The sequence below is a fragment of the Gopherus evgoodei genome, chromosome 2 (assembly GCF_007399415.2).
Source record: "Gopherus evgoodei ecotype Sinaloan lineage chromosome 2, rGopEvg1_v1.p, whole genome shotgun sequence".
In the NCBI taxonomy this organism is placed as follows: domain Eukaryota; kingdom Metazoa; phylum Chordata; order Testudines; family Testudinidae; genus Gopherus; species Gopherus evgoodei.
In genome coordinates, this window is record NC_044323.1 from 66,692,415 (window position 1) to 66,710,627 (window position 18,213).

Here is an 18,213-nt window from a genome sequence, read left to right on the forward strand (position 1 = left end):
TAACCAGAAAATGGAACGTATTAAAGAAATCATATAAAGTAATTTGTTTTATGCAGCTATTCCCCTCCCCCCCGATTTGTTTTCACTATAATTTAGTCTATGGTGGAAACTGAATAATGTTGGCTACATCTCTAGAAGTAAAAGGGAAGATTTTTAAATTTGAAACTGGGAGTTAGGTAGCCACTTTCAGTGAAAAATAACTCCACTTTGTGCCTCTGAAAGTGATTAACTTTTTAATGTTACTCAAGGTTTCTGGTATTTCAACTTACTAAGTTGCAATTTTTTACATATATAATACAGACACACACAATTCTTTTTTTTTAAATGGGAAAAGCTTAGATTCTGCAGAAATTGTTGACGTTGGTAATACTTGTCCTGGAAAAATTACTACTCCCTATGGGTGGGTAAAATTTTGCAAGACCCTATATTCGTAATCAGTGCTTTTATCTTTGATTTAAAGGTGCCTGTACATTGTGGTCTTGTTTGTCTCTGCAGTAAGAGGAACGACAGAATGAGTGTGAAGATGGAACTACTGTCTTGGGATGATTCCCCAAGATCAAGGTGTCTGTGGGTGCTGGGATGGAAGAGTTGTCAAAGGATGTCTGAGAAAAGCATGGAGCTGTTGGGGATGGTTGAAGGGGAAGCTTGAGAAAAGGTTTGGCGGGGAGGTTGGGGACAGGGCTGGCACTGACACCAGTTGTCACTGTTGCTGGTTGCTCCTTCCCCTCTCAGATCAAGCCAGGGGAGCAGTCAGAGAGGAGGCAAAGTAGCTGCCCACAGAACCTGTGCCACAGCTGATATCACAGCTGGGCTGCAGGAATGAGTCAGGGCTGCCAAATGTGTGAGTGTCGGGTGCAATGCATGACACTTGGCAGTCCTGTTCTCCCAAAACATTTTTAAAGGTTTTGGTTTTGTTTTCTGGCATGCAGTATATCTACAAACAATTAAGGAGACTTAATTTGCTTTGTTTTAAGAAAAATATCATTTTGCCTGAAGACTTCAAAATGCTTTACAAAGATAAAGAAATATTGTCTCATTTTACAGATGAGGAAATTAAAGCCTCATTCCTCTACAGCCGGGGTCCCCAATGCGGTGCCCATGGATGCCATAACACCCACCAGGGCATCTTAAGTGCGCCTGCGTACTGGCCGACGGACGAGCATCTGCCAAAATGCCACTGTAATTCGGCGGCATTTCGGCAGTGACACCTCTGGATGATGCTACTTGCCACTGACAAACAGTGTCATCCAGAGGTGTTGGAACAGCATTTCGACGATGCCACCTCTGGATGACGCCACTTGTCGACAGCATTTTGGCGGATGCTCGTCCGCCACCCTAGTCCTCCGTGGCTCGTCGTGTGGCGCCTGCCAGATGAAAAAGGTTGGGGACTCTGCTCTACGCTAAGGCTCCAAACCTTCAAACACCTCTGCAAGTACTTAACTTTATTGAATTCACAGTAGTAAAGTTAAGCACATTTGTATCTTCTTGCATGATCTGGGCCTAAGACACACAGAGGTTTAGGGTCTTGCCATTGGCTTCAGTGTGAGCCAATGTTAGGGCCAAGAATAGAACCCAGGTTATCTAACTTTTGGCTGTGTGCACTAGCTGTTATAGTATCAATAGTGCTATAGTATCTTGCCTTTTTGCCTTGATATATTAACATTTGTTCTTGTTCAACAGAAAGCATTTTCCATTTGTAAATAATAATATGCATGTACATTTACTTAGAGTTGGTAAAGATCTAAAATGTGTTAGAAAATAATGCAGAGCATCTTCTAAGCTTCACAAAACACTTTCTATCAACTTTTCAACCGTAATTGTCTACTTATCTTTATAGGTCATCTGTACACATTTTTGTTTTAAACTGTGAAGGCACACAGCTGTATTATGAAAGATATTTTACCAATTTAGACAAATTATTATTTACACAAGAAACAAGAAATGAGATAATACTGTGCTCTCTGTGAAATCCAAGTTACATCTATGAATACTTGAAAAAATATTTTAAAAATTTTCTGTTCAGAACTTCTATTTATGTATTTCAACATTCTGAATAATAAGTCTCATTGATGTGTTGTTTACAATTTTCAGAAGAAAAGGTGTCTTGTTTAACTGCAATACTAACTCAGTTTTAAAAATAATTTTGATGCTATTGAAGTGGAAATGAAAATGCTAATTACTGTGAATGGAAATATCATGCACAAGCACTGTTCCAGCATGATCTGCAGGTTCCCAGAGAGCACATTTCCTCTCCATTTGCTCATTCGTAGAATCATAGAACTGGAAGAGACCTCAAGAGGTCATCTAGTCCAGTCCCCTGCACTCAAGGTTTGTCCAACATGCTCTTAAAAATCCCCAATGATGGAGATTCTACTACCTCCCTAGCAGTTTATTCCAGTGCTTAACCACTCTGACAGGAAGTTTTTCCTAATGTCCAACTTAACTGCCCTTGCTGCAATTTAAGCCCATTGCTTCTTGTCCTAGCCTCAGAGGTTAAGAAAAACAATTTTTCTCCCTTCTCCTTGTAACAACCTTTTATGTACTTGAAAACTATTATCATGTCCCCTCTCAGTCTTCTCTTGTCCAGACTAAGACCTGGAGACCATTGTAGACCTGTTCTGTAATTAGTTCTCTGGATTGGAATAATGTTAAAGACACAAGGACTAGTTAAGAGGGTTAAATTAAATAATCTGTGATGCTGATGAAGTAATTGCACTATTCCGAGGGGAAGATGCAGATGGATATTGAGATGCTTGAATTTTGGTTTTGTATGTGCGAAAGTGAGGCTTTTATTCTATTTTGAAGGATGAAAGCAAAGCCACAGAGTTTTCTACATCTTGTTGGTCCAAATAGGATTTTTCATTTGAAGCCTTTAAAGTATCTCCAAATCCTCAGTGACTTAACCATAAGGAATAAAATATATCTTACATAGTTTTCCATCCCTCTAACCTAAGAATAATCCTGATGTCCGGCTGGCCAGCACAGTAAGTGAAATTTAATTACTTGCAGCCAGCTGTAGAAGCTACTAGCTTGCATTTAAAAATCCTGGGTGTATTGATTGATCAGCTTTTCCACTTGAGGCTGAAAATGAACACTTACTTTTACCCAGTGGAGCTGGAACACTTTTTATAGTGGGGGTGCTGAAAGCCAGCAAAAACTATCCCCAAACTTTTTACCTCGTGCTCCGCCCAACCCCCCAAGCTGAGGCAGGGCATGGGGCCAGCAGCCAGGACTTCACCCACAGGCCAGAGCAGGGCCAGCAGGTGGGACCCCACGTGTGCAGCCGGCACCCTGCATAAAATCTGGGGATACTGCAGCACCCCCGCATCCCTACTTCCACGCCTATGCTTTTACCTTGGTTTCCTTATAATCAACACTTAATAACAGAATAACAGCCCATTGGTTTGCTAAATTCCTCATTTGTTTTCGCTCATTCATTTGTGCACAGGTGTTGACTTTTTTTTTTGCGCTGGTGGGTGCTCCACCACTGCTCCACTCCAAGGCCCCGCTCCCACTCGGCCTCTTCCCCTGAGGCCCCGCCACTACTCTGCCTTTTCCCCAAGGTCCCTTTGCCCATCATTTATTCCTCTCCACTCCTTCCCCTGCGCACTGCTTGCGCCTTTCCAAGCGCCGCCCCCCCACCACCTGCTGCTTGCTCCTCTCCCTTGAGGCTCTCCTGCCCACCCTCTGCTGGCGCCCCTCCATCCCCTGCCCCAAGGCTTCCCTGCCCAACCACCACTTGCTCCTCTCCACCCCCTCCCCCAAGCACCCGCTGTCTGCTCCTCTCTACCCCCTCTCCTGAGACTCCCCCTGCCCACCGCTCACTTCTCTCTGCCTCCTTCCCCGAGTGCCTCTTGCCTGCTGCTCACTCCTTTCTGCCCCCTCATGCCTTAAGGGCAAGTGACGGGGAGGGGGTGGAGAGGAGTGAGTGGCAGATGCCTTAGGGGAAGCGGCAGAGCAGAGGCTGGAAGAGACACAGCATGGGTGGGGCCACGGGGGAAAGAGGCCAAGTGGGGGCAGGACACTGGGGCGGAATGCAGGCAAGGACACACTTCTTGAGTACTGAGCATCTCCTATTTTTTTTTTTGAGTGCTTGAGTCCCGGGGCACCCACAGAGTCGGTGACTATGCATTTATGCCTCAGGAAGAGTATACAAGGTTAATTATGTCATGGAAAGTGAGATGGAATAAGGGACAAGACGATAACTTGACTTAATTGAACTCAGCAATAAAAATGTATCCAAATGCTGCATGCGATATACTCATAAATATTATGTATATATAACAATTGCTAATTCCCACAATATTGGCTCTCAAAAAATTGAGACAATTTGTATTTTCTTACCATACATTTGTGTTTGAGGTCCAGGTTGCCTTAGGACATTTCACCTTAAAAAAGATTTTCCTAAACTGCAACCCTTTGTGATTGGTTGGGGATCACTTGCCTGCATGGAAAATTTTCTTTTGAGAATTTTTTTTAAATTTCTTTATTGGTCCTATACATTTTGAATTCTACTCCAAAAGCAGATCTATTAACTTGTATTGCACTTGTACTGTAACTATATGCTATAAAAGTCAACAGATGTGAAAACAGAAAATTGTGCTGTCTCAGTACTTTATTTCTAAAACTGATACCTACCCAGGGAAGATAAAAATATACACCCAGTTAGCCACGGAATGACACATGCTCCATGGTATCAGTTTTATTTAATGACTTTAATTCAAGTTAAAAGCTGGCATAACTTTTATTCCTATTTTTAATTATTGCTGAAAAATAATATTGATAATAAATCTCAATTCTACATATTAGTAATATTACAAAAATTCAATATTCATTAATTATATATTTGAAATGCAAAAAGAAGGCAATAATAAAGCAATAAAGTGTTAAGGCAATAATAAAGTTGTACAACTAAAATGCCAGCAAATGCAAAAATTACCATTCCATAAGAAATGTTGGCTCAGCTTTTTGCATATTCTGTATGTTGCATGACATGCTGTGTATGATTTTTTTTTATGCTGCTACATACACACATGCATTTGAGCAGTCCCATTTTACTTGGACTATTCTTTCAACTATGAGTTTGGAAGATAAATGTCTTCTCTTTACCTCAATAGACCTGTCCATGTGTCCTTTACCCCTGTTTTGTCTTGTTGCCAGATTTTACTATTTTGTCCCCTGTATCAGAACCAAGCATTTTCTTTATCTCTTAATTAGTTAAGGTAACAGATCTCAGGCAGATCCTAGTTAATTCTCTCTCTGTCTCTCGGAATGCTACTTCATTTAGGTGAAGGGGGGAGGATAGCTCAGTGGTTTTGAGCATTGGCCTGCTAAACCCAGGGTTGTGCATTTAATCCTTGAGGGGGCCATTTATGGATCTAAGGCAAAAATCTGTCTAGGGCAGGGGTTGGCAACCTATGGCACACTTGCCAAAGATGGCACGCAAGCCGATTTTTAATGGCATGCTGGAGCCGGCTCAGACTCCAGCATGCCATTAAAAATCCTGCCCAGCCCAGCCTGCTCTCCTCTGCCCTCCGCTTCCCCCGCAGGGGCAGGGAGCAGAAGCATAGCCATGCACACGGGGTGGGCAAATGGCCCCACTCTCCCGGCACAGCAAACTGTGGGGTCCACGCTGCCGGGCTGAGTGCAGCAAGGTGCTGGCCCCTCCCCCGCGGCCCTGCTGCTGCACACGCAGCGCTCTAGGGGTTGGGGCTGCGCGCTCCCGCAGGGCAGTGTTTGGCTCTGCGGGGAGGCAGAAATGCTCCCCCGACCCCTGGAGCCATGCTTCCCTGCGCGCTCCTGTGGTGCAGTGTTTGGCTCTGCGGGGAGGAAAAGACGCTCCCCACTCAATCGGAGCTGTCTCGCCGTGCGCGCAGCGCTTTAAGGGGCAGGACTGTGTGCTCCCACAGGGCAGCATATCTGACTCTGCATGGAGCCTCATGGTAACGGGTCCAGGGCAGGGGAGCGGGGGTTGGATAAGGGGTGGGGCAGTCAGGGGACAGGGAGCAGGGCGTGATGGATGGGGGGGTGGGATCCTGGGAGGGTGGCTAGGGACGGGGGTGGTCTCTAGAGGAGGCAGTCAGGGGAAAGGAGCGGGGGGGTTGTATGAGTCGGGAGTTCTGGGGGTCCTGTCAGGAGGCAGGGGTGTGGAGAGGGGTTGGGGCAGGCAGGGAACCAGGTGGGGTTGAATGGGTCGGGAGTTCTGGGGGTTCTGTCAAGGGGCAGGGAGTTGTTGGATAGGCATGGGAGTCCTGGGGATCTGGCTGGGGATGGGGGTGTGGATAAGGGTTGGGGCAGTCAAGGGATAGGTAGGGGGTAGGGTCCAGCCAAGGGACAAGGAACAGGGAGGCTTAGATAGGGGGTGAGGTCCTGGGCAGCAGTTGGGGGCAGAGGTCCCAGGAGGGGTAGTCAGGGGAGCAGGGTGGTTGGGAGTTCTTAGGGGGGCAGTCACCCAGCCCTGAGCCCTGACTCCCCACCCCCCACACACCCTGCCCTGAGGGCTGCCTACCCCCCAGACCTCTGCCCTGAGCCCTGTACCTTCCTCGTACACACCCAGCCCTCTGCTTGACTCCTTCATCCCCCCCACAACCCTAGCCCTGACTCTCGCCCTCCACACATACCCAGCCCCTCCACTGCCCTGACACCTTTACCCCCCCATGTACCCAGCCCCCAGCCTTGACTCCAGCCCTCTGCCCCCTGCCCTCTGCCCTGACTCTTGCACCCGCCACATCCTCACCCCCACAAGAAGCACCAAATGGGAGTTCCTACACCCCCTCCCACATACATTCCCACTTGCATCCCTCACATCAAATGGGAGCTGTTTCGGTAAGTGCACCACACCCAAACCTCCTGCACCAGCCCTGAGCCTCATCCCTCATTTTAGCTCCTGGCCAGACCCTTCACCCCCAGCCCTGTGCTCAGTGCACTCCCAGCCTCAGCTCAGTGCAGAGAGAGGAAGGGAATGGGCCAGAACCAGGGAGAAGGTAGGTACCCACTGTATGTGGGGAGGGCCGGGACCCCAGACTGGCAGTGGGCTGAGCGGATCCGGCAGCCCGGATCCCGGCTGGCAGGAGCTGGCGGATGGAACCCCTGAGCGGCAGTGGGCTGAGCCGCTCAGTCCACTGTTGGTCTGGGGTCCCGGCTGCCGGCCCCGCACAACCTCCTGCTGGTTTGGGGTTCTGGCTGCTGGACCCTTGCCTGCCGGGCTCCCGGCCACAGGCCTTGCTCAGCCCACTGCCGGCCTAGGTGAACAGAACCTCAGACCAGCAGTGGGCTGAGCGGGCCAGCGGCGTAAGATCAACATTTTAATTTCATTTTAAATGAAGCTTCTTAAACATTTTGAAAACCTTGTTTATTTTACAATACAACACTAGTTTAGTTATATAATATATAGACTTAGAGAGAGAGGCCTTCTAAAAAACATTAAAATGTATTACTGGCACGCGAAACCTTAAATTAGAGTGAATAAATGAAGACTCGGCACACCACTTCTGAAAGGTTGCCGACCCCTGGTCTAGGGATTGGTCCTGCTTTGAGGAGGGGGTTGGACTAGATAACCTCCTGAGGTCCCTTCCAACCCTGATATTCTAGGATTCTATGAATAAGGCCCTACTTGCAATATTGCAGATTCCCCAATATTAGGCTTCCACCACAGTATTGACAACGGGAGCCCTGCCATGTGTGGAGCTGACAGGAGGAGCTCTCTCCTGTCAGCTCTGGCCCTTGCTCTCAACGCCAGGCGACCAACAGCTGGAGCCCCCACTCTCAGCCCCAGTCTCCAGCTCTCAATCCCTGGTTGCCAACAGCAGAAAATTGTGGAAAAGTAATAATGGACTTTATTACTGCAAATAATAAAGTCCCTTATTACTTTTCTGTAACTCTGCCACATTTTTTCACAATCATCTCACAATTCAAGTAGGGCCCTAGTGTTGAAGTTATTTTGGGAAAAAAAAACAGGCAGCTCAACAAGGTTTAATCCTAGTTTAGTTACTTGATTTTTAATGGCATTCAATTAGCTGAGTAACTAATATGCTTAATTTTGTATTTACCCTTTTTGGACCTACTATGTAATGATCTGTTAATGTCATAGATTTGGAAAAGTAATTCTGCATATTTCAGGCTATTATAGATTATACTAAAGTGATTTGCTTGATTGAACAAGTTAATTTATGTACTACTTGACCAAAGCCAAACTTCACTTGCACTTATATAATTTCTAGCATGAGTGCAAGAATTTTTATAATGTTCAAAGAAATAAATGTCATTTTCTGAAATGATTACTTAATAAATCATTTTAGATTTTTGTTCTGCGATCCAAGATTTTATTTTATGTGAAGAAAGTGATTCCAACTTATTGCAATTCATCTCTGTTCTGATTTGTATAACTATTGTTAACTTCTCTTTGATTGTGTTGATGTAAGTGAATCTTTTTTGTGTGTCTAATTTTTTGCCATTTAATGCATTGTGCAAAAATGTAATGAATATATAGTGAGCACTAATATTAGAACCTCAATATGCATATTGTACCCCTGTCACAGTATAATAATTGCCTATAGAAATGACAAGGACTCTTTTTTTAGCTAAGTTTTGAGCCAAATAGTAAAGATCAGTATATGTTAGAAAGAAGCTATAAAGCCGGATTCTTGGATGTTTAAGGGGTAATCTCTGCCACTTCTCTGGCTGTAAATCTTTTCATTTCACAGTAGATAAGAATTTAGGGAGACTGAAATATCCTTCACATATCCATTTGGGGTTGATAACCTTTCAACTCCAGGCAGTTTTTGTTTTGACTTTTACTCACTGTGTTTTTTGAATATCACAATTTAGTATGGAAAGTTTTGTGCTATTTCCTGTTTACTAGCTTTACACAAATCATTATTGCAATATAACTATATTAATTTTTTAAAAGGTTAATTACTGGCTCTGGGATTTTCAAAAGGGCCCAAGTGAGTTAGGCCCCCAACTCCTATTGAATTTTGATGGGGTCTGGGCACCTAATTTGCTTAAGATCCTTGGAAGTTCTTCCCTGAAGGATGAACTGTAATCAACTAAAGAAAATTCAAAGTTTAGACTACCAGTCTGTACTTCACTCACTCATTGCATTTGCCATAATCTACAGCAGTATAAGCAGTTGCCTGAGATACCACTTACTTAATTTTTTCAGTTAAGACACAAAAGGCCCCATCCCATGAGGTGGTGACCACCATTAACTCCTTGGGTTTTTTTTAAGATTGTTTTTAAGTGTGCTTAACTATATAATTATTGCCACCATCCTTTTATCATCTGATACTATTATCAAGTTTGCTACTCCTGCATTATTGCTAAATAAACATAGCCAAATTTCTGTCAGTTACGATAACTCTTGCTACAGCTGACTCTTAGCATTACTTCAGATGTCTACATCAAACCACAGAATACAGAGAGCCTGGTTATTGTAGTTAGTTTTCAAATTTTAGAAACACCAAGGGTCGAATTCAGACATGATGGAAGTGGGTGCAACACCTTTTGTATCAGTAGTGCAAGCAGTGTATAATATATTTCAAACTACTTGTTAATTTTCTGTTTTTTAGAAAAACACATTTAATGGACTAGTTTAGTCTTGATTATTACAAATGTGTAGTGAAATATGTACCCTTCTTTTAGAAGGGTAAATGATCAAGTGCACCTTTTATCATAGAATATATGCTCTTAAAAACAGCTTACTAAACTGTTTTGACATGTGGGTTGCATCATAATTACAGATGGAAGCTCTGGGCTGCAACTATTCCAAATCAGCTCCTCTCATTTGTCAACACATCATGCTCCCTGAAGCCAGTTGCTGATGAATCCACTTGCCTAGCCAGTGTTGATCCCCTGCCATTTTCCATATGCCTACCAGAACAGGAAATAAAGGGATATCTCCTACCTTTGTCTTTGTTAATTCACGATAACAATACAAGCAAACGGAAGTAGCTGATTGCATGCTTTTTCTGTTATGCTGTGGTTTAGCTGCTGGCAGAAGGGTCACATGTATAAACTTCAGTTGCAGACTTACATACTGTGGAGGGCTGCATACAGTGTCCAGGTTGCACTTCTATGTCCCCGGTTCTAAATTAGGTTTAAAAATATGAGAACAGCAAGAGATCTAAAAATTAATTATTTTAATGTCCCTTGCAACAGCAAAGAAATTGAAATTGTAGTGTTTAATTTCAACACTTTCCAGTTCAGATATTTAAAAAGTAACCCATGTAAATCTCCTTTAAGCTTTACGTGTAACATTTACAGTAACCAGTTACAAGTATAGTACATACATTTTTGAGACATGCAGAATGTCCACATTAACATTGCTAGCTTTGCAGTTTGAATATGAACACTAATTTTTATTTTCTGAGTTTTGTCAGTTCTTAGTTCAGAACTTTACCTTTAGGACTAGTTTTGAGGCTTTAAAAGTAGATCAGCGTTATTAGTATTTTAAGCTAACTGCATGCATTGGTTACTCAAATCATGTTTCAAAGTTATGTTTTAAAAGATTGCAATCAAATAGATTTTAAGTTTGTCAAAGCTTTTCTGATGGACTGCAATCTGGCTTCAGACTAGCATTAAGTGGTTTTATTGCGTTCTTTCTTGGGAAAGAATTATACTTTTATGGGCTGAGTTGGTGATAATACACAAAGCAATAGTAACTCAAAATACAGATGTTGCATATTTTTTCTGAAAGGTTAAAGCTCAGTGCCTGATTTTTCCCACAATACTTCAGTCTACAAGGACATATGTTGCATGTCTCAAGAAGGGTAGCTATGAGGTCCCATGGCAGAAGTCTCCAGAATTTTAAACATGTGGGCCAGAAAGTGGCTGTAAATTGAGGCTTTAGGCTGCAACTCCCAGCTGCTTGTCAATGCATTATAATTGTTCAGATAATTGATTATACGTATTTCTGTTATACCTCAACCTGCCAATCTTTATATTGCTTTTCATATGAAAAACTCTATTTTTGCCATTTACTGGACCTCTTTTTTTTTTTTTTTAATCTTTTTTTGGTCAGTATTGATTTATGGCAACAGCTCATGCTTGGCTGCTACAAAATCATGCCAGTAATTTGTGAGGAGTTGCACATGTGAAGTGTGCTTTTCAATATTTATTGGGGAGAAGGGAGTATATTTTTGCCCCTAAATGAGAAGTATACTGTTTATTTCAATGCATATTGAAAATTATAGTCCTTCCTCACAAAGATGCATGTTCATTTGTTTTTATTTAAATGTCTGGTTGCAAACTATGTCTAATGGGTTCATGAAATGTTGTCATTACCATAGAACAGGGGTTTTGAACCTGTGATCGGGGTCTGCAGACAATGTCTAAGATTTCCAGAGGGGTCCACAACTTCATTTGAAACTTTTTAGGATCCCCAAAGAAAAAAAAAGTTGAAAACCACTGCCCTAAGCACTCAAAAATCAGAAGGCAAATAAAAAGAATGCAAAATTTATTATTTAAAAAACTCTTGATTTTTAAGACAATATCATGATTTTTGCAACCTGACTCATGTTTTTTAATTGCTTAGGGTGGGCAATACTGCTAACCATCTAGACATGGCTGATATATTGAACTGAACTAATACTGAGCCCTCAACCTCTGAAAATGAGGCCCTTTTAGGATGTCTCAATGGGCAGCCAGAACTATACCAAAATTATGACAGAACTCCTCATTGCTATAGTAATTAACATAACGTTTATATAGGTCATCAGATGTACCAAATTTGTTTTGTATTCAATATGTTATTCTTTCATAATCATAACTGAATTTTATTAGTTTTTGAAGTTTTATTTCTTTGCTTCCTTTTATTTAAGGAATATCAGATTTTAACTACTATGATTTGGTTGAATGGCTCTAAGGGAGGGAAAAGGGTGTTTGAATCATTAACAGAGAACTTTTCGTGCATGTGTGTTAACAAAAACAAACAAACCAAGAATTTTGAATAGTCTGATTAAAAATCCCTGATCCTGATCCCCACGAGCCATCTTTCAGTCTTTTATGGTATCCTAATCCCATGAGTCCTCAAATAGTCCAAGGAGTCCTCCATCAAACAAAGTGGACAAAACCATAAGTAAATCATAAAAGTAATCATAAAGTAAAAATAAGTTGAAAAAAATCCTCTAAAAGAACAAAACCCCCCACAAATATTATACCATCACAAAGAAGCAAAAACCTGCAAAACCACACCTTTTTGTCCGTGACAGGTAAGATTTAAAAGTTTACTTATGGGGAGATGGAATAGCCTTCATTTTTAGACCTACTGTTTAGACCATTCTGACTTGAGATATTTCCAGGGTTCCAGGTGATCCTGGTGGCTAAGTTTATTTGGGTCAGATCCTCAGCTGGTGTTAATTGTCATAACATAGTAGCTGATGATCTGCTCCTTTATATTCAGCCTTGTTAGCTTGACTTCTGAAATGAGACCATCATCCAGAGAGTGAACAATTGTTTATGTTTCAGATCAGGAGCTAGTCAGAATGGATCTATCAGCAGAAAGTTGTCAGACTATTAAGTACTCACTAGATGCTCTAATGGCAGACGGGCATAGTGCCAAGCTATGAATAATGTCTTCTGGGTAAGAAAAGTATGGGAAGAAATAAGATCCAATGTTGCTGCTTATTATTAACTCATGTTTGGCTTTCCTCTTCCTATGTTACTGCCAGATGAAACTGCTCTTTTAAATGAATAACATCAGTGAAAGTAGAAAAGACCATTTGGATCATTGCTCTTAGAAACTCTGTTGCTGCAATATTTTTCAGAGCTAGACCCTTAAGTGGAAGTTAGTATTGCAGGGTACGCAGTCTAGACGGAGGTTTGTACTGGAGTTCAGTGTTGTTTCCATCTGTAACTTTTAGAAAAATGTGAAAACACTATTCTCAGGCTCTGGGGGATTTGTGATTCCTCTTGTGTAAGGGGAGCAAGCATGCCAGTTAACTTTGTAGCTAATAGTCTTCCATTTAATTTTATTTCAAAGTTAATGATGTGTGCAATTATTCTCTCAGGCTGCTTTAATATTTGAGCAAGATGTTTTGGTTTCTTTTGATTCCCCTAATGATGAACTAATGGTTGATGAACAGTTATGCTTCAGTGTTATCCTGTAGATTGCTTTTTCACTGTAAATGTCAACCATCATAAGGTTTATAGCTGATTCAAGGTAAGTCTATTATATTTTCTGAAGGACGAATATTGTCTTACCAATATTTGTTTTGTATCCTTCAACTCAGAACAAATTTGATTTTGCAGCTGCAGTGGTTTCTGGGTAGCCTGGATATTGGACATCTTTAACGTTAAAAGGACTTTCAGTTTTCCTAGGAAGTCAGCATAAAGCCAGTCCATAGGGCACAGGACTAGTAGACTTAGGTTCTATTTCTGGCTCTGCTACTGACTTGGGGTCTCTTAAGCCAACATTTTCAAACATGGGTGCTAACACTAGACACCTATATAAGTGGGTTGATATTCAAAGGTGCCAAGCACCCATAGTTCCCATTTATTTTAGTGGAAGCTGGGGAAGCTCAAAACCTCCAAAAATCAGTCCTCTTTTGTTGTTGTAGTAGTAGGTGGTACTAAGAGTTAATGACCCTGTCATAACATTTTTCCCAGATCTGGACCTTAGCGTCCAAAATATGGGTGTTAGCATGAAAACCTCCAAGCTTAGTTACCAGCTTGGACCTGATAACGCTGCCACCAGCCAGGGATTTATACAGTGCCTAGCTCACTGTGGTCTCCCCAAAACCTTCCCTGGGGGACCCCAAGACTCAGATTCCTTGAGTCTCACAACAAAGGAGAATAAACCATCTCCCTTCCCCCTCCTCCCCTCCAGGTGTTCCCTCCCTGGGTTCCTGGAGAGATATACAGAAGCAAGCTCTGTGAATCTAAACAGAGGGACTCCACCCTCCCTGTTTCCAGTCCTGGAAAACACAAGTACCGAGAGAGCTAATCTCTCCTCCTCCTCCCCCCTCACCTAGAGGGTATGCAAAGTCAGGCTAGTAAATTTAACACAAAGAGATTTTCCCCCTGACTTCTTCCTCCCACCAATTCCCTGGTGAGCTGCAGACTCAATTCCCTGGAGTCCCCACTAAAGAAAAACTCCAACAGGTCTTAAAAAGAAAGCTTTATGTAAAAAGAAAGAAAAAGGACATAAAAATGGTCTCTCTGTATTAAGGTGACAAATACAGGGTCATTTGCTTAAAAAAAATGAATAAACAGCTTTATCCAAAATGAATACAATTTAACACATTCCAGCAACTACACACATGTAAACACAAAAGAAAACAATATAAATCTTATTGTCTTACTAACTTTGTACTTACAACTTGGAAACAGGAGATTAGAAAGCCAGGAGATAGAAAAATCACTCTCATAGCCAAGAGGGCACAGACACAAGACAAAGAACAAAGAACTCACACCCAAAACTTCCCTCCACCCAGATTTGAAAAAGTCTTGTTTCCTGATTGGTCCTCTGGTCAGGTGTTTCAGGTTACTCCTTTCCAGGTGAAAGAGACATTAATCCTTAGCTATCTGTTTATGACAGACCCAGGATGGTAGATCTATATTTGTATGAGAGAACCTTCAGTGGTAAGTTATTTTTACAAAGAGTTTTGAAAGGTATTTTAGAGATTATATCTCAACTATTTACATATTTACTTTTATAGCATGTCACTTGTTGACTACACAAACCATTACATGTAGGGTGACCAGACAACAAATGTGAAAAATTGGGACAGGGGGTGAGGGATAATAAGAGCCTACATAAGAAAAAGACCCAAAAATAGAGACATCTGGTTACCATAATTACATGTAAAGAAGAGAAGGAACCTGTATATTTTTGAGAAGCTGATAAAATTGCTAAGTAGTGCACTAAGAGGAGCACATTAAAGACTCTAGGAATGGATTGAGTATGCAAAAAGCCTAACATCTTTGTGCACCTTTCCATCACAATTACAATCCTTATGTTCAGATGAGTGTAGGTATGGAGGACAGCATAGCTAGCACTGCTAGAAGCATTAACTATCCCAAAGTGGACCGGGAGGATGTAGGGCAGCAGGGTGGATTGGATTTAAATCACTACTCAGGAAGACTCGATTTAATCATGGATTTCTACATAAAAGTGCATTCTTGTTGGTTGTTATAACCTTAATACATTGTGACGGGTTCGGTCATAGAGACCCCCTACCTCTGAGCCCATTTCCTTTGCCAGCTTGGGACTTCAGAACCCTGTCTTATTGAGCCAGACATGCTGGCCTGCTGCAATACAGACCCAGGGTCTTAACCACGCCCCCAAAGCTGCAGACTTAACTGAAAACGGCTCAGCAAGTACTCTTGTCTCCAGCACCCAGACACCCAGTTCCCAATGGGATCCAAACCCCAGATAAATCCGTTTTACTCTGTATGAAGCTTATGCAGGGTAAACTCATAAACTGTCCGCCCTCTTTAACATTGATAGAGGGAGATGCACAGCTGTTTGCTCCTCCAGGTATTAATCACTTACTCTGGCTTGATTAATAAACAAAAGTGATATTATTAAGTAAAAAAGGTAGAATTTAAGTGGTTTCAAGTAATAACAGACAGAACAAAGTAAGTTACCAAGCAAAATAAAACAAAACATGCAATTCTAACACATTAAGAAACTGAGTATAGGTGAATCTCACCCTCAGACATGTTTCAATAAGCTTCTTTCACAGACTAGACTCCTTCCTAGTTTGGGCCCAATCCTTTCCTTTGATATAGATCTTGTTAGTTCCAGCTCACATGGTAAATCGGGGATTTCTCATGACTGGCCGCCCTTTGTTCTGCTTTACCACCTTTTATAACTTTGGCAGAAGGCGGGAATGCTTTGTCTCTCTCTGGGTTTCCACCCCTCCTTCTAAATGGAAAAGCACAAGATTTAAGATGGATTCCAGTATCATGTAACATGCTCACATGTCCTGTGAGACCTTAGTCTCCATTCTTCCAAGGCTGGTCAGCACGTACACCAGAAGGTTTGCAAGTTAACAGAACCATTTACAGGTGACAGATTCTGAAGCACCCTTAAAGGCTTCCACTTAACATGTTTACATCAGTAATACAAGTTTATATCTTATTCTCCTAACTCCAGACATAGAAATAATACATGCAAACAAATGGGATAAACACACCCAGTAGATCATAAGCTTTGTAATAATATCTTACAGGAGACCTTTTGCATAAAGCATATTCCAGTTACATCATATTCACACTTCTAAACATATTTTTATAAAGCATATGGAGTGCAACATCACATATATTCTTCACAACTCAGAGAAAGATGTAGGTTTCATTTTTAGAAGGTACACGCTATACATTTTTAAAGTGATTTATTTTGAAAACTTTTCAGATTAGTTTTACAGCTATAGCAGAAAATGAATGATTGTTTTTTTCATTTACCAAAGGTAATTGAAGCAGGTATTTATGAAGTCAGTGGGAGGTGAACTATCTCCAGTTCAACAGGTTAATCATTAATATTTAGAGGATTTCCTTGCCAACTGTATTAGGAGAATATCACAGACATTTAATTTTTTTTGATTTAACTAAAACAACAACGTTATGTATTCTGGATTTCTTTGTTCAACAGCAAACATAATATTTTAACAAAGCAAGCATATGAATTTTTGAATTTAGTTAAACATTCAGATTTTTTAAAATCAGGTTTGCTTTTGTTAAAATTGTTTTTAACTAAAATAATTGAATGAAATATTAAAAAAAAAATTAAATCAACCATGTCAGCCAGGTCAACATGAGAAACTTAAAATATTGTCTTCTGCAGCTAACTCAATCACCTGCACCTTCATTTTCTTGTTTGTTCATAATCTGGAAAAGAAAAACAAGCTTTCCTGCTTTTTCAGGTCCCAAACAGTTTCTCAATTTGGACTGAATTAGTCCAAAGGAAGAAAATATTCTTTCTACGCTGGCAGAAGAAGATACTGCTGTTAAAAGTGAGATTATCACTTCAAGAGGCTCTGAATCCAAGTGCATAGGCGACTTCCACCAGTTCACTGGTGTGACTTTCTTTAAAACATCATAAGCAAACATCTATTTTTTGAATGGTTCACCCTTAGCTCTGAATTTTATTATAGCTGGCGTTATAGAGGGATGATTGCTGGATGTCCATGTCATAGCCAACTCCTCCTCTTCAGCAGTTAATAACCCTGGTACTGAGTATTGAGAATATTTGCAAGAAAATGAGCTGGAGATAGTGCTTGTCTCAGTTGTTTTTTTAATGCTTGTAATTAACTCTGTCATTGCATATTTCTCTTTTTTTTTTTTTTTAAGATTTCACTCAGTTCTTTCCAAATTTCAACAGTGTCAGCAATAAAACGGCTATTTCCCTGCATTTTGTTCAAAGCTACAGAAATAGGCTTCAGGGTACTCAGGATGTGTTCGACATTTCTCTTAAACCCAATGTTGAGAACTTTGGGTGTGACAGTGTCATCTATTTTTCCACGATTTTGTTCACAAACTATCATCAGATTAGGCCAGTTCTTGATATAGTACTCAAAACAGTCTACTACTGAATTCCATTGCATGTCTTGTGGGAATTAGCTTGGTTCAGCCCACGTTTTTCAGAGCAGCTGCTGCAAAGTGGTTATTATGGAAGTATTTTGCAATTTCAACAGCATTAGCCTTTATTTCTGGAATACTGAAGTCTTTGGATATGAAGTGCATGAAATGAGCACTGCAACTGTACGTTATTAGTTTGGAACTCTCTTCATTCTCTTCTAAATAATTCTCCTCTTGGATACATTTGCAGCATTGTCTGTGACCAAGCTGCATACTAGACGTTTGAATTTTTTTTCACAATTTCTTATAGCTTTTATTGCTACTTCTTGTAAGTATTCTGCTGTGTGTGCATCTCCTGAGGTATCAATTGTTTCTGTGAGGAAGACATTCCCTTCTTCTTTTGTCTCACAAGCACATACAGGATCATTGTGGACATTACTCCACCCATCAAGACTCAGGTTAACAATTTCACCCTCTAGACCTTTTGCACACTGCTCAATTTCACTTTCATACACTTTATCCAGCAATTTGCCTGCGACATCTGCTCTGTTGGGTGGACTGTATCCTGGTCTTTGTTGCATAAACTGGGCAATTTTTTCTATTATCTCTTTTTGTAATCTGTTGGTTCTTATCACAAACTTATCTATGGTTGTTTTTGGATAATGGAGATTTTTACTACTTTTTGCTACAGGT

At 41.2% G+C, this 18,213-nt stretch overlaps 1 protein-coding gene across 6 annotated transcripts in view; it reads left to right on the plus strand.

Moving 5' to 3' along the window:
* The window catches only part of PLCL2 (phospholipase C like 2), a 206,240-nt gene that overhangs the window by 99,489 nt on the left and 88,538 nt on the right, over positions 1-18,213 (plus strand). The gene's annotated exons all lie outside the window — the stretch shown is intronic.